This window comes from Etheostoma spectabile, chromosome 15, assembly GCF_008692095.1.
Source record: "Etheostoma spectabile isolate EspeVRDwgs_2016 chromosome 15, UIUC_Espe_1.0, whole genome shotgun sequence".
Classification (NCBI taxonomy): domain Eukaryota; kingdom Metazoa; phylum Chordata; class Actinopteri; order Perciformes; family Percidae; genus Etheostoma; species Etheostoma spectabile.
This window is the reverse complement of record NC_045747.1, coordinates 28,023,751-28,032,406: the sequence shown is the minus strand read 5'-3', so window position 1 is coordinate 28,032,406 and position 8,656 is coordinate 28,023,751. Positions and strand designations below refer to the sequence as shown.

General features: G+C 41.3%; 1 protein-coding gene across 1 annotated transcript in view; it reads right to left on the bottom strand.

Annotated features, from left to right (window-relative positions):
- dok4 (docking protein 4) overlaps positions 1-7,695 on the bottom strand; it is a 120,947-nt gene extending 113,252 nt beyond the window's left edge. The window contains exon 1 of the mRNA XM_032538254.1: positions 7,332-7,695. The gene's annotated coding sequence lies outside the window, so the exon portion shown is untranslated. The remainder of the gene's footprint in view (positions 1-7,331) is intronic.
- Positions 7,696-8,656: the final 961 nt, after the last annotated feature.

Sequence of the window (8,656 nt, the reverse complement as noted above, 5' to 3'; positions counted from 1 at the left end):
GGGGGACACAGTTTTTTGAACACGGTCGTGTCTATGATATGTAACGGAATGAACTTTGAACACAATAAACGTTTAAGTTGTTTACAAGTCTTCTGCCGGGCGTCTGAGACAATCCTTACTCCTGACATATTGGTTCCGAGCAAAACTGCATCAGATGCCGTAACACCAGGAATCCCTCAGGTATAATTTCAGATACAGTCAAAACGCATTGGTCATATTTCAAGCAACACTACATAAATGCAACATGGATAAATATCATCACAACGCGCCAAAAATGATTTTTACCTGCACAGATCCATTAAGAACTAGCAGAGGAATTACCAATCAAATAAAACACTGCCTGCTCATGGATGGTTAAGAGAAAACTAAGCACAATAAGTCAACTGACTTTCAGAATACTGTAGCATCAAGAAGATACTAGTAAAGTGATTTGCTGAACACTGGCAGAGTGGTCAACTTGTATAAGATAAGAAAAGCCTGAATGGTGTGACAGAAGGAGGAGAGAGGGGGACCAGCGAGTATGAAGGCAAAAGAGGAGGAGGACGATAAGGACCGCCTTCATCTCCTTGCCCCTCTGGAGGTTTGAACGCTATGATGTGGAAACAACTGGTCTGACCAAACTGAGACAGACAGACAGACAGACAGACACAGAGTCCAGCCTGCACTCTATCATTTACAGATGTGGAATGTGGCAGTTGGTTGGCCTTGAGCACTAATTACAGGCCATCTCTCTCTCTCTCTCTCTCTCTCTCTCTCTCTCTCTCTCTCTCTCTCTCTCTCTCTCTCTCTCTCTCTCTCTCTCTCTCTCTCTCTCTCTCTCTCTCTCTCTCTCTCGGCCAGTCAACCAGAACTAGACTGAACCCACAATCCTTTGCTCCAGACAGACAGACGGACAGACAGACAGACAGACAGACAGACAGACAGACAGACAGACAGACACACATACACACACACAGCTTCAGCTGCACTTGAAGCTGCCTGTACTGATTAGGATCCATTAATACAAAACCACCAACTCATTCATTTAATTAAGTTGCGGAGCTTGTTAACTTGATGAGGAAATAAAGTGAAAACAAGCAGTCAGGGAGAGGTGCCCACGACCTGGCGCTACATTTACAGAGTGGAAGAACGCGACCTGAGCAGAATAGGTAATGCTGTATAAATAAGGGATGCACCGATCCCATTCTGATACCAGGCCAACGCTGACTCAAATAGCTGGATCGGGTGTCTGTGACAATTAGGCTGATCTATTCAATTCAGTTCTATGTTTATGTACTTGATACATTATATGCTGGAATTTAAATTCCTCTTTAAGTTTTAACCATATTGTTGCTGCATTTAAAAGGTTTACACTGGAATTGGAATTCCTGTTTATTTTGAAGATAGTTTCTGGTGCACAGTTTATTAAGTCAAGCCTTACACATTAAAGAATGATCCAAGTTACAGCTTATTTATTAAATATTGGTATCGGATCGTTCCTCTGTATTGGTTGATACCCAAATCCCTAGTATTAACCCTTGTGTTTTCTTCCCCGTCGACCTGCAACTTTGTGTCTTTCTGCGTTGAAATTTCCACATTTTGTTGTTATTTTTCTACACTTTTCGATGGTTTTGTCATTTTTATTTCCAATTTCACGTTGTCACGTTTTTGACATTTTTTCAAGTATGTTTTAGTCAATTTTTTTACAATTTTTTTGTTGCTGGTAACATTGGTTTTGATGGGGTTTTTTGTCACTTTTTATGATTTTTTTTTTTTCAGTGCATTTTTCACTTTTTTTCAACATTCTTTTGTCATAGATTCTGATATAGAAAGGTTTTCTAAAACGGGTCAAATTTGACCCGAGGACAACAAGAGGTTTAATCAGGACAAGGAAATCACACAGAGGAAAGCATGAAAATAAAATACCATGGACTTTGATTAAAAAAATACTGAGCCAATTTGCGATATAGACTTCAGTGTTATTGACCAACCCTGTCATGTTTTTCATCTGTATGGGGCACCTAATAGGAGTCATCTGACATCAGGACTTCAGTTCAAGTTGAGAGTTTGGAATTTATTTTCAAAATTAATATGCTGTGAAGATGAAGTTTTACTTCACCCAACTGAGCAAAATTTTAAGAATTCAGGTCCATTTCCTTGAGATATTGTCCAGTTTGGCATTTGGGAGGGTAGACGGACGGTGCACATACTGCTGTGACAGCTGACGTATGACGCCCACAGGGTGCTACATGATGACATACTATCTTCTGTCCCTGAGCTATCTATCACAATATTCTGCTATTCCCTCGTCAGCTGCTCTCTCCTCATCCATCTATCCTCATCGTTTCCTCTCGACCTCATCCATCTGCTCCCGTGTTGCTCCCCCGCTGCCAAAACCTGCATATGTGCAAATGTACACAGTCACCACAGATCCTCATAGAACTTCTCACTGAAGAAAGAATGGGAAAACCGCCCAATAGATGCCGATAGAGACGACGCAACCAAGATCGTTGAAAACATACAGCTTTACTTTGACTAAAGCCTATGCCAAACGTGTGTATGTGCGGAAATCTGTGTGCGTGTGAACACAAGCCTGGCAAACATCATAAACCAGAGCTCTGTCTAAAGCCTAATTGCCACTTTGTCTGCATGTAAACACAGGCTGCGGGTTGTAATAAGCTGAAATAATAGTGTGAAGGACAAGACGAACACGGTCGTAATGCAAGATCACAGGCAGGTGACTGAGCACACTGGTCGCATTCTTTAAATCTGGACACAGGGGTTATTGTGCTTAACCCTGCATGGCAGCTGGTTTTTTCGCGATATCACGAGATCCCACAAGAACCGCGGGATCGCACATCACACCAAAATCCATCTTGTCATGCTTCGAGTAAATGCGTTTGTGTCCAAACAGCAGCGGACTGAACCAATCAGCATCTGGTGAGGAGCCACTGGCGGGGTTTAGGTTAAAACAACAATGGTGGACGTGATAGACAGATGGTTCATCCAATCACCTGCCAGGTAGTTTTTCAATGAATTTCTTAGATGATTCTGTGTTGATAACCTATCCGGCGCATCATTATTATATTATATTATATTATATTGGTGCCATGCTCCGATCATGCATTGGTAACAGATTGCTTAAATCTCCAAAGACCCTATGCTCCAATGCTTAAAATGATAAGTCTGATGCTGTCCATTATATTTCTCATTGTCCACGAATCCCATGAAAAGTCCAAAACCAACAACGTGTTAAAGTCGATCTCTCCATACTATGCAATTTTCCCCATCATGTCTGTGGCTCTCAGCGCCATGCCCTTTGGTTCCTATTGAAGACGTAAAATCTTCACAAATCGGTTGAAATTTTTTTTGATCCATTATTTCCAGTGTTAATAGAAGCCACTAGCAAACTGTATATGGCCTGCAAACTACTTCCTGACAGACGTTAGGCAGCACGAACACCACACTACACAACACTTGAAAGATACAAGCTACTCCGAAAAACCAGCTTTCTACTATTTCAAATCAACCTGCTCGTTTTAAAAAAGTGTTTTTAATTTGGTGATTTTTAAGGAGATTGATGGTCATATTTTTAGGGCTGTCCAAATTAGCATGATATTAACAAGTTAACGGAAATCCATTTCAACTCAACTCATTTTTTTGGCTTTGAGTTTCAAACCCCTACAGATGGTTCTCTCCACAAGACTTAAGTTATTTTAATGTACTGTCGATGTGAACTAGGTTACCACCGGAATACCTTGAGTCTCAACCAATTGAGAATTAAGAAGATGAAAAATACAAGTACATAAAAAAATTAGATTAATTTACAATGAAACATGAGTTATGTATAGAAAATCATGTGATTAATTGCGATCAAATATATTTTTATCGATTGACAGCCTTTAAGGTCGCATGGGATGAAAATGTCACTTTATGAGGTTTTTTAACATTAATATGCGTTCCCCCAGCCGGCCTATGGTCCCCCACTGGCTAGAAATGGTGATAGGTGTAAACCGAGCCCTGGGTACCCTGCTCTGCCTTTGAGAAAATGAAAGCTCAGATGGGCCGATCTGGAATCTTGCCCCTTAGGAGGTCATAAGGGGCAAGGTTACCTTCCTTTTCACTGCTTTGCCCGCCCAGAGAATTTGGCCCACCCATGAGAGAGAGACATCATGGCTTTCAAACGAGCAAAGCCCCCCCTCCTCCTCATCAAAAGCTACATACTCAGAAATGGCCAATCCTAAGGAAAGCTCATTGTGGGACTGGCTCTATTGGTTGTAATTCTGCACCAAGGCTACATTTTGGAAAGAGACGTCAGATACAGTATTAGGGACATAGTAGAGACTTCAGATACAGTATTAGGGGACCACTAGGTCTATATAAAAGAGACTTCAGATACAGTATTAGGGGACCACTAAGGTATATTAAAAGAGACTTCAGATACAGTATAGGGGACCACTAAGGTCTATATTAAAGAGACTTCAGATACAGTATTAGGGGACCACCTAAGGTCATATATAAAAGAGATTCAGATACAGTATAGGGGGACCACTAAGGTCTATATTAAGAGACTTCAGATACAGATTAGGGGACCACTAAGGTCTATATAAAAGAGGACTTCAGATACAGTATTAGGGGACCACTAAGGTCTATATAAAAGAGACTTCAGATACAGTATTAGGGGACCACTAAGGTCTATATAAAAGAGACTTCAGATACAGTATTAGGGGACCACTAAGGTCTTATAAAAGAGACTTCAGATACAGTTTAGGGGACCACTAAGGTCTATATTAAAGAGACTTCAGATACAGTATTAGGGGACCACTAAGGTCTATATAAAGAGACTTCAGTACAGTATTAGGGACACCTAAGGTCTATAAAAGAGACTCAGATACAGTATTAGGGACCACTAAGGTCTATATTAAAGAGACTTCAGATACAGTATTAGGGACCACTAAGGTCTAATTAAAGAGACTTCAGATAAAGTATTAGGGGACCACTAAGGTCTATATAAAAGAGACTTCAAATACAGTATTAGGGGACCACTAAGGTCTATATACACGCATCCAAAGAGCACCATGTCATGGGATATTAACATTTTTACAATTAAAACTGATATGTGTCTTTTTGTTTTCTGAATATAATGAACCCATGCTGCCTTAAGTACTCTCACAGAAAACAATCTATCTTTCTGGTTGGTTTAAAATACAAAGCAAAGGTATTGGACAATTAGCAAGACGAGAGACGGCTACAAACCGTCTGTAGTAAAACTACAGACCTGCACCAGGCTGACTGTAGGTACTTTACCTTCACCAATTAAGCCATGTTAGAGAGACAGTCGGAATACTTAGTGTCTCTCTCCCTCTAAAACAACGTAAAGGCTGGTTCAGAGCTTGAGCCAATGGAGCAGCTGTCAACGCAAATTAGAGCAGAAAAACACTGGAGAGAAGTCTCCCTCCGCCTCCTCCTCTTTCTCTGTCCTCCCCCCATCCTTTTCTCATTCTCCTCTCAACCTCCTTCTCACTATCCCTTCTTCCTTCACCCGCCATCCCCCATCTCCTCCTTCTCCCTCCCTCCATGTCCCCACTGTATTCCCATCTCCTCATTCACCCAAAGCCTGAGACACACACACACGCGCCACACACACACACACACACACACACACACACACACACACACACACACACACACACCAAAATGCAAATAGTGTAAGAACATCCGTGCACATCATTCAGTTTACATTGGTGAATGTTTTGTATGCATACAAGGTAGACAGCTTAACCATGAGTTAGTGTGCGTGCATCATCAGTGCTATAGATTATATACACCACCACACACACACACACACACACACGGCAACTGTTATAACTGATCCATTAGCAGGAGGTATGCTTAGCAGTAGAAATGTTTGTGCCAGCGTATGTGTGCCTCTGTGTTTTCGGGGTGTGTGTGTGTGTGTGTGTGTGTGTGTGTGTGTGTGTGTGTGTATCTCTATAATTGATAAGACATAGCCAAAGCAGGCAACAGAGGTTATAGCTTGAAGTAGATAACAAACACACACACACACACACACACACACACACACACACACTCTTAATGACATAATCCTCCACCCTGGATGCCCTCAACTCCCTACCCCGCACCCCTCCTATCCTCCACAGCTTTATCAAACTCGCTTACCAGGATATTAGCAGGATGGCTTTATGGCTACTGAGCCAACAGCACTAAAACAGGGGCTCCATGATCAGCCACGGAGAACACCCTTGAGAAAACATTACTCAAAAGGTGCTTTTCAGTATACTACAGGACCATAACGTGACAGAAAATGCCAAATAAGTGTGACCATCTTGCAAAAAACATACTATTCTACTACTTTTATAGACAAACAACAGACTCCGCTGGCATTATTGTCTAGGGAGGGATGAGAACCCCAGGGGTCGTTGCTACAGCAGCATTTCCCCGGGGGCGATTAAGGTGATGGGAAGGAGCTAGATCACTACCCGAACTTGACCTATAGCCATTAGTGGGTATCAGTGTACCACTAACAGGCACAATGTACTGTATGAATGAAAATACAACAACTTTTGACTGACTTTGGATACTGTCAACTTGATAGACACTAACTGCATCTCTAAAATGAGTCTGCACCATGGTTGGAAGTACAAAAAAGAAAATAATTGCCTCGTGATGGAGCCTACTGTTGAGAAAAAGCCACATTAGTTCATGTTTTTTGGCTGCAACTAAGATTGACCTACTTTCAATATTGTTATTCAATCAGCAAACAATTTTCTCCATTAATCATTGTATTGTTTGATCTATGAAAAGTTAGGAAATAGCATGTTTGTTTTCACCGACTTTGGTTCAGAACCTAAAGATATTCAGATTTTCAGAAATAGTCTGAATTCAGACATATTCATAAAACCAGCAAACATATATGAAGCTGGGAAGCTGGTGCCATAAAAATAATTTATAAAATAAAATAAAATGTATTTAAAAAATATGTGGTAAAATATATTATAAAATATGTATTTAAAAACTATTTTCAAAATTTTTTAAAAAAAACTAACTGTTAGATAAATAAATAATACAATATTTTTTGAAATAAAAAATAGACTATAATTAAGTGGTAAAAGCATGGTAATTGTTATAATTTGTAAAAACGTATAATGTGAAGAAGCAGAAGAGCGCTTAGAGCATAAAGCGTCAGAATGCCACAAACTTTGATGACTGTCACAGTAATATAGTGCTGCGAATTATTGGTCATATATAAAGTATATATAGATAGTATATAGCAGGAATAACCACAGTCACCACTAACTCTATCGGCTACTACAGCCCTCCATCCATGTTACCTGGATGACAGCTGTGACCGTCGGAGAGCTCCAGCGTTGCGGTGGACGCTGCGGCCGAGCGGGCGGGGTCCCGGTGCTCAGCCGGGGTTCATGTGCCTCCCTGCCAGCCTCCGCTGGCTCAATCCTCCGCTCCTGACCGTTCTGCTGCAGTGGCTCTACCAGCTCTAGTCTACCTCCTTCAGCTGCAGCCGCCGCAACCGTAAATCCACCCCCGTAGGAGAGACGCCGGCAGGGTTCTCTGTTGACACACGGACGGTTTGTTTTGCACGCAGCGACAGGGCTGATGCGGCTCACCATACACCGCCCCTCTCTGCCCCTGTGTCCGTCTCTGCGACGTTGAGCCGCGCAGTACAGGAGCGGACAGCACTCAGAAGCCCGACAGGACAACACATACACAAAGACAAAACACGCCCAGCCGACCAGCCACGCTCTAACAGGACCCGCCTCCTACCGTAATACTCAGGAAAAAGCCTCAGTCCATAACAGCTCAACATCTTTAGGGGTGGGAATCACCAGAGGCCTCACCAAATGACATTATCACAATACTTACCTCATGATACAATATTATTGAGATTTTAAACATATTGCAATAGTCTGCACTATATTGAAATGTGTTTTTAAATTTTTCAAATGATGTCCCCAAAGTCAACATCTGTTTTATCTAAAAAGATACATTTCTCTGTTTGCTCATCTCACTTCAATTTCATTGCTGCAAAATGGAATTGTCAAGCAGACCAACTGACCAACACATATATAATGATAGATTGATACTTGGCACCTGTGTATCGATACAGAATTGCCACGGAAAATATTGCGATACTATGCTGTATCGATTTTTCCCCCACCCCTTAACATCTTCTTATGGCTAATTATTAAACCACCGGTAGCCACTGCATGAAATGTTAGTATCCGCTTATTTTTTAAATTTATTTTTATGTTTTTATTTTTATTTTACTAGTGTGCACAAATAGTTTTCTGTTGGGTTTTCTGGTGCCCCTTTGCACACGTGGGCAATCACTGCGTGAAGTGGTTGTGAGTCTTAGAAAGATTGTTATTTTTTTGGAGGTTACAAGTGCTTTCAGGTGCTATTTAACCATCCCACAAATATCTGAAGCCCATTGATGCCTACATTTTGTTAAAGTTATAATAATGGCTGCCACTACCCGCTGTGAGTCGAGTACAAATGTGAGTCGCGCATGCAGCACTTTGCGACAACTAGCATACAAGATGCTAACAAGAGACTTCCGTAATGTCAATACAGTAAAAATGGACCTACATAACGAAGTTTTTCACTACTGGCTACAAGTTAGCATCAAACACAACAA